We start from the raw sequence: 8,610 nt of genomic DNA on the forward strand, positions 1-8,610 counted from the left end.
CAAAGTAAAATTTGGGGAGGTGGGGGGGAGGGGTGGTGGAAGGAACACATTCAATAAGAAGGACCCACTGAAGGTTCTTCCTTCAAAGTCCCATTTTCAGAAAAGAGGCGATTCTTCTATATCCCCTCCCTTTCCAAGATAAGCTGCTCTAGAGAACCCCTTGGCTCTTCCAATGTCAATTTCCTGGTTGTCACATTGTGCTGTAGTCAAGCCAGACATTACCATTGGGACAAACTAGATGAAGGGTATACAAGGCCTCTCAGTACAATTTTTGGCAACCTCTTGTGAATCTAAAATTATTTCAAAATAACAAGTTTAAAAAAAACTTAATTTGAGTTTAACTTAATTTTTTTCATTCCCTTTATTTTTCAGCAGAATGTTTACAAAGTTTTTGATAATCTATAAATTCAATTACACTTACACCCCAAATATCTGGGGCCAGGACAGGTAATAGGATAGCCCTGCTTTCTCTTCCCAGTCTCTCTTTCACCTTCTCCTCACTAGACAACAGGCCCAAACATGCTGCCAGTGCCCACCCCTTCCATAGGAGGGAAAGCATGGAGAGAGAAGAGAGACATAGATCAAGCAGAGAAGGAATGAAGGAAGAAAGGGAAAAAAGGAAAAAGGAAAGAAGAAAGCAAGGGAAAAAAGAAAAAGAAAAGCCAGCATTTGTCATTCAAAAAGATAAACATTTTACAGCCCAGCTTGACTGTGTCAAGAACACTTGTGTTTTAATAGCATGCCTGCAAGCTTTCAAAACAAGTGTTTACCTGTCACAATAAACAGTTATGAGCGAGGAACACAAAACAGAGAGAACCAGAAACTGGCAGGCTGCCAGCCCTGCCACGTGCTGCTCAGCTCTGAGCTTGTCATCTAGGCGAAAGTAGCTCAGCATCTCTGTTGTTCCCATGGTAAGAACCCACTCATAGGGATGGGCATCACAGGTATCAAAGGTCTAGCAGCTGCTGGCCTCAGAGGAAACCAGTAAGAGCCAGAGGAGGTTGGTGGAACCTGGTACTCAAAGGACACAGGGCAGCAGCTTTTGGCCTGAGGGTAGCACCAATAGGTGCCAACGGGTCCCAAAAGATGGAAACCCCCAGAAACTTCTGGAAAGACCCTTTATGGAGAGCTGGAACACAAAATGCCACACTCTTCCCATCATTCTTCTCCTTTTATCTTCCCAACAGTCTCACGCATGAGGTAAGTCAGTAGCAAGTGCCGTACCTCTAGTTCTATACCTATAATTTGCTACTGGGAGCTGGCAGTCTCACAAAAGCTAACTGTTATGGAATACTTTATACAATACAAAGAGCTTTAATATCCATTGGTCTCAGTTATTCTTTACAACCTCTTGAGACAAGTGGAGCAAATATTATTATCCCTATTTTGAGTAACCTAGACAAGTCACTTTACCTTTGAGCCTTGAAGTCCAACACATCTAGTAAACAGCCAAGCAACATTGGAACCCATAAACATATGGCTCTCAAACCTGGGTGTGCAGCAGAATCTCGTGGGTCACTAGTTTATTTTTTTAATTGTTAAAAATTCTTTATTAAATGTGTTGGGGTGACATTGGTTAGTAAAATTATATAGGTTTCAAGTGTACAATTTTATAATGCATCATCTGTATATCACATTGTGTGCTCACCACCCAGAGTCAGTTCTCCTTCCATCACCATACATTTGACCTCCTTCACCCTCTTATACTATCCTCACTCTCCTCACCCTCTGTAACCACTATAGTGTTGCCTGTGTCTCTGAGGTTTTGTTTGTTTGTTCGTTTGTTTGTTTGTCTTGAGTCACTAGTTTAAACTGCAGATCCCCATACCTCACTCCTAGGGCTTTAGATTCAATAGATGTGAGCTGTGACCCAGGCATCAGCACTTTTTAAATATTCAGGAAACTGGTTAAGAACCAGGTGATTCTAAAGCAGGTAGTCAGGAAAGTGCAATTTGAGAAACATTGTCCCTAGAATCAGTGGCACTAAGGTGAATAGAATACATCCCAGCCCTTGTGAATTTCTTATCTAGAGCTGAGCTGTCCAACCCATTAGCAACTAGCCCATGTGGCTACTGAGCACTTGAAATGTGACTGGTGGCACACGTTGAAATGATATTTGGGTCTATTTGGTTAAATAAAATATATCACTAAAATTAGTTCTATCCCTTTCTTTTTGCTCTCTAAAATGTGGTTAACAGACAATTAAACTGACCAATGAGTCATGGATTATGTTTCAATTGGACAGCACAGGTCTACAGGAGTCTGAGAGGCATGGGAAAGGCAAATTTCAATACATTATGGCAAATGGCTAAGATATAAATATAGGAAGATGAGTCCAGTAGCTCTAGGACACTCCCAGGAGGTGTTTCCCCTCTGGCTCACCTGGTCTGAAAGCATGAGCAAGAGCATGACGGGAAGGTGGGAGCAGGTTGCAGCAGAAGGAACAACATCCATTTATGATGTGTCACCATACCGTTTGGTATTTTTCTGAATGAACTAAAGGTGAAGCAGGAGTGGCAGGCAGGAGCCCATTAAAGAGTCTTGAAAGCCATGCCAAGAAGCCTAGGGATAACCTTGAGTAAAACGGACGGTCACAAAAGACATTAAGGGGAAAAGAAGCATGGTCAAAATTGACATTGAGACCACTCTGGCTGCGGTGGGAAGGTTGGACTTAAAAGGCAACAAGATTAACTTCAGGAAACCAGTTAGTCAGTGAAAACAATAGACCACGTAAGAGTAACAAAAGCCAGAATTAGAGCACTGTTGGAAACTCAGAGAGTGAGTTACAGAATCCAGAAATTCAACAAATGTCTAGGAAATAAAAATTGGAAGAGCTTGGTGATAGTTGGATCTAGGGCAGTGGGGAAAGACGGCAGGCTTTCTCAATGGTGAGAGTAGCTGGTGACTACACAGGCTGAGTCTGGGAGCTTAGGAGGCAGATAGTTTGCTCATTTGGAAGGAGATGATTAATTTAGTCATGATAGGTTGCACATGAGGAACCATTTCTGTACTGAGAGGAATGAAAACCATGAGAGTGGATTGAAATCACAAAGGTGAAACAGGACATGAAGCCAAGTACAGAATCCTGGGACTCAGCAATGTTTTGTCCTGAAACTCAGCTTTGTTTAGTCTACATGTTGACACATCCTCATTTGAGTCATTCCTACCTGTCACTTCCACCACTACCAGGCTGAATGCCTTTTGCATGAACTGACTGGCTCAAGGAGCGTTGGTGAACCTAGCACAGGAGGCCACTTCTGAGACCCGGACTGCACTGTTGCTAGGCGCATGGTTTGCAGGTGTGGACTTGCTGAGGCAAACTGAAGAATTAAGAAAAGACATTATGTTCCTCTGTTTCTAGACTGCATAATGTTATACATTTTTTTTTATTATTGAATGCTTACGCTACACAGCAAAATACACTGTACTGAGCTTTTGAATGTCTTTTCTAAAGTCTTTTAATAGAATATAAGTTCCTAAGGACAGGAACACATATTCAAAATCCTTTTGCATCTTCATTCCATTCCTGCTCTCAGGAATTAGCAGAGTGCCAGGCATTTAGGAAGACATAATCTCTTTAAAAGCAGTATTTAAATAAATATTTGCTGAAAAAAATCTATACCTTATCAAAATATGTTGAGTTACAGTGAATGAATGGGATGACTATTCAGTTAAGTGGCCTTGGGTTATATCAATAAGAGTATTAACATAGCTACCAACTATTAAAGTCTCCCTAGGTAAACTCACACTTCCCCATGGTTCGAATTTCTTGAAAAGCGACTTTCAAATTCATGTTTTCATGATCTCCCCTTTGGTTCCAAACATGTGCTCCTGTGCTGCCTCTTGAGGTTTCCACTTCCACCTATAGAAGAATCTTAGAGTCAATACAATAAAAACAGAACTCTTGATTGATTTTAATCTTTGAATCTGCTCTTCCTTCACCTTCCCTAGTTGCTCAACCAAAACCCTAGGAATCTTCCTCAGTTCCTCTATTTCTCTTATGCCTGATACCTGCTCCAGTGCCCTCCTGTCTGTCTCTCACATATTTTCATTGCCAATACTGAATCCCTGTCCCAGTCACACCACAGACGGTGGCAATGGCCTTTTAACTGGCCTCCGTGGTCTTCTCCTGACTCCTGGAGTCCATTCTTCAGTCTTGCAAACTAGATTGAGTCACTCCTGACCTCCTCCTCTATCCCAATGCCCTTTATTTAAAACCCTGTAGGATTTCTTATTGAATTTGGAATAAAATCTAAACTTCCAAGCAGGCCCTCTGAGTCCCCACAATACTTGACCTTGGCTTCAACCCTGATATCATGTCCAAGACTTTTCTCTCCCTGTCTTCTCTATCTCTTCCCTTTGTATAGAATATTTTTCATATGACTGACTTTTTTGCTATTCATAATTCAATTTGAATAACACCCTCCTCAGAGGTACCTTCCCTAATCACCTAACCTAATTTTAGCCCTAAGGACTAGCTCTGCCTTATATTAAAATGTAATGTAAAGCTTGTAAAATTAACGCAGTGTGGTCCTTGCAAGTGAATATACAGACCAATGAGCCAGAATAAAAAGCCTAGATATAGACTCACCTGCAAATGGGAACTCAGTAGATGATAAAGACCCATGTTAAACCTCTAAGTAAAATATGGTTTTGTAAATAAGTGATGTTGGAACAACTAGATAGTCATGTGGAAAAGACATAATTGTACTCTTTGCATCCCCTTCCCTTTGATTAGTTGTGAGCTCTCAACAGCAGAAACTGTACATTAATCTTTGTATTCTCCATAATGAACACACAATAGATGTGCTTCTTACGTGGTGGTTAGAAGTCTTAGCTCTTGAGTCAGGTTGTTTGGGTTCAAATCCTAGGTCTACCACTGCCTCTGGCCCTGAGCAAGATACAACTCTAATCTTCAGATATTCTATGTGTAATAAGAAGGGAGAGAGAGAGAGAGAACTTGTCGTTTTTGGTTGTATTATGATCTAATTAAATAAAGCATGTAAAGTGGTTAGCACAATTCCCAGAATATTATATGTGCTAAATATATATTAGTTATTGTCATTACCACAGGGCCAAAAAAGCCTTGGCTTTGACAATTACTTTATTTGTTGTTATTGTTGTTGAAAGGATAAAATGTTAGAAAGAACATTCAAACTCTGTCATTCACTAACAGTCTGACCTGAAGCAAGTCATCCAGCTTCTCCAAGCCTCCATTTCCTTACTTATTTAATAGGAATGATAACTTACAGGTCTTTGCAAGAGTAAAAGAGGACATGTATTTGGAATCTGTGTAGAGCATAGCAGCTACTCAGTAATCAGCACCTTCATCCTTCCCCTTCCTCCACATCTCTTAATGGCATACTTAGTGTCCGAAACAAGCTCAAATATCAGCTGCCTGCTTTCCACTGATCCAGGTTTGAGAGCCAGTCCGGCTCTGGGCCGGAAGAAATCCTGAACCTGGCGTAGCAGCTGAACATCTCACCACTGAGGATCTAGTCCAGCTCTGACCACAGTCCACCCTCTCCCTAGGTGACAGCTTGTGACCTCTCTGCTGGGCACTCCAGTCTCCTGCCTGCTGGCCTCCCTGCCTGGGTTCCTGTCTTGAAAATCCCGTTGACCAAATCAGTCTACACACACGTTCTGCTCAGTTCTTCCCAGCTCTCCCTGGGATCTAAGTTTGGCTTCTAAACTTTATCTCTGAGGCTCACCCGGTGCCTAGCTTTCCTCCCACTGCAACCCTGCAGAACACAACAGCCCAGCTGCACCCCTCCAGCCTTTGGATCCTTGTGCTCAGGGCCTGGTTCTGAGAAGGGCAGACTTCCATACTTGCTGCACCTTTTAAGATGGGCGTTTCTCTAAGGGCTGGACGAGGAGATTTAAGAATCTCTGTTAAAAATTCCAAGAATAAATATCCCCATAGGAGAATATTCCAGGGAGTTCACATTGTGCTTCCCAGTGAGAGCTTTTTCAGTATAGCCAGCTTTAGCAGAACTCAATGTCAGAACAGCAGAGATGAGGAAAGACTAAATAAACAACAGGAACAGGTCAGAAAAGCAGAGCCCTTAGCCATTTGCATGCTCATTACCAGTCCAGTGCAGAGATTGCTCTGCTCTGAGTCACTTAGAACTGCACTCCCAGTCACAGAGAGGCTCTACTTTTAGGACAGCAGTTGAGCTCATAGGTCCTCTAAGAGATCAAAGGCCACTCTTTGTCCTTTAATGAATAAGCTCTTCATGAATATGAGAAACAACTGAGTTCTGAAGTGATAGAACAATCACTCACTGGCATGATTTCCAGCCATACTTAGAAACGGGAGAGAACCTAGCAGCACCCACGTGCTTTAAGGAGGCGGAGCACAGTTTGTTACAAAGAATGTAAAACACGGTCAACCTTCCATTGTTCAGCCCATAGTTCCCATCCAGTTGTTCCAGGATTGGAATCTTTAAATGAGCGCCAGCATGACTAGGAGACACTGCCCTTCTCACTGTGACCCAAGCCCATGAAGTCCCCAACAATGACTGGGCATTACTGAATGGCTGGTGCAGCTCCACCAAAATATAGTGGGGACTGGCATCACATGGCCTGCATCATTCTAGCCCCAGTTCATGTCACCTCGAAGCACTGGCAGTTTCGAGTCCACTAGTGGTGTCATGTGGGAGAGAATGTACCGCAGATGAAGCCAGAGGATACAGAGAAGTACAAGGTGAGGAGGAGGAAGGAAGAGAAGCCGACACAATTAAAAGAGACAGCTCCATATGGTGCAGCTGAGGGTCTGGGCTCTTGCTGCAATTGAGAGAATTGCTAGGAATTTTACATCAAGCTCAGCAGTTTATACTTAATTCCTGCCATCACCGCTGGGTGAGTGGTTCTGCCCGTGTGCACATGGCTGGAGTTTTTCCAAGTCTCTTGGTCTTTTGTTATGACGAAGCCAGACGTATGCCCTCAGGAGAACTTGCTGGCATAAGATTTCTAGGGTGCAAAGAAGGGAAGGAATTATGAACCCAGGAAAGAGGCCTCAGCAAAGCATTTTGCTTACTAGATGCTGGTTCTGGAATTTTCTGGAGGTGGGTGTGAATTTTCTGGCTTAACAGCTGCAGCAGCACTAATGAGTATTTGCTGAATACTTCCGGGGAGCCTGGCACTTTGCCCAGTCCCAGTTGCCTGGATCCTTCGCCATTCCTCTCCCTCGTCTGAGCAGAAAACTGGGGACTATCTATAAATTAAACATGGAGAATAATCAAAATTCCATGAAACATGTTCACCATTATGCTGTTAAAGAAAGACAGGAAGAAAGAAGAGAGGATGGGAGATACCCTACACTTCCTAAAAATGACTGCCCCATCTATCAGTCACTTTCCCTGCCCTTATCTTCAGGGTCTGTTATATTCCCAAATAAGGCGGGCTTCACTTTCAAGAAACTAAATAAAACAGAAATAGATTAATTATGCTGCAATTATTCACATAAAAAAAGGATCCCCGGCTTCATGAAAGATTTGACTATAGCATTCATTTAAACAGCAATTTCCTTCTATTTTTTAAATGTGATTAGATTTACATGCAACTTCTCCCAGGCAAAATGAAGTACAACTATAACGGGATTTTTCCGATATCTCCGATGAATTACAAGTTGCCAGAATTTATATACTTTGGTGCTTCAGGGTTCAAATCACAGTAGCACAGGATTCATACATTAAGTTGAAAGACTGAGAAAAAACTCAATCGATAGGCTGTGGTGACAGCAACTCATGGGCCTTGGCAAATCACACATCCACTGCATGCCTCGGCCTCCCTGCCTGCAACGCCACACGGCATGGCTACATTTTCTCCCTGGGTTTTTCAGAACCACAAATCAGTGAATTATTATTCAAGTTTCTATTTATGATTTCCCCCTTTGTGGATTAATTCAGAATAACTGGATGCACCCACTGCTGTATCCATTTCTATTACATAGAATTTGCCTAAAATTCTCTGTCTCTATCTGAGTGATAGCAGTGTACACCAAAGACATCTGAGCTAATTCTGGAGTCCAGGTGAAACAGGCAAGGCCTGGTGAAGGGCAGGGAGGTTTGACACAGTCTACTGGAAACCTCAAACACAGCGCTAGCTCTGTTCAAGTATCAGCTAATCGACTGCCCTGGGTTAACACTTCAGCCTCACAAAATGTGCCATCAAACCTTCTAATGAACCTTCAGGGGAAATTTTCCCCATAGGTTTCTACCAACCTTGTGAGAGAGATTAAGGAAATTCTCCCATTCCAGTAGCAATTCTGATCAACTTTCTCTTACACAGTGTGAACTTCTAATGAAGGTCTAGGAAGCTGGAGTCATTAATTTTAATAAATTGCTTGGAACATTTTGAACAAGAGCCCTTGCTAATAAGACCTTGCCTGAGTAAGATGCCATGCATCCTTCTGAACAAGGGAAAAAAAAGAAAAAATCCTTGAAAAAAAACCAAAAAAAAAAATGCATGGCATGTTAAGGCTAAATTGGGGGGGGGGAATCACTTTGGAACCTCTAGTTTTCTCAAGTCACAACTTACAATCTACATTTCAAGGTCAATTGGACAAGGAAGAGCTACGTGAGGAATTATAAATGGCCATGAGGGTTT

Source organism: Hipposideros armiger, unplaced genomic scaffold, assembly GCF_001890085.2.
Source record: "Hipposideros armiger isolate ML-2016 unplaced genomic scaffold, ASM189008v1 scaffold_223, whole genome shotgun sequence".
In the NCBI taxonomy this organism is placed as follows: Eukaryota; Metazoa; Chordata; class Mammalia; order Chiroptera; family Hipposideridae; genus Hipposideros; species Hipposideros armiger.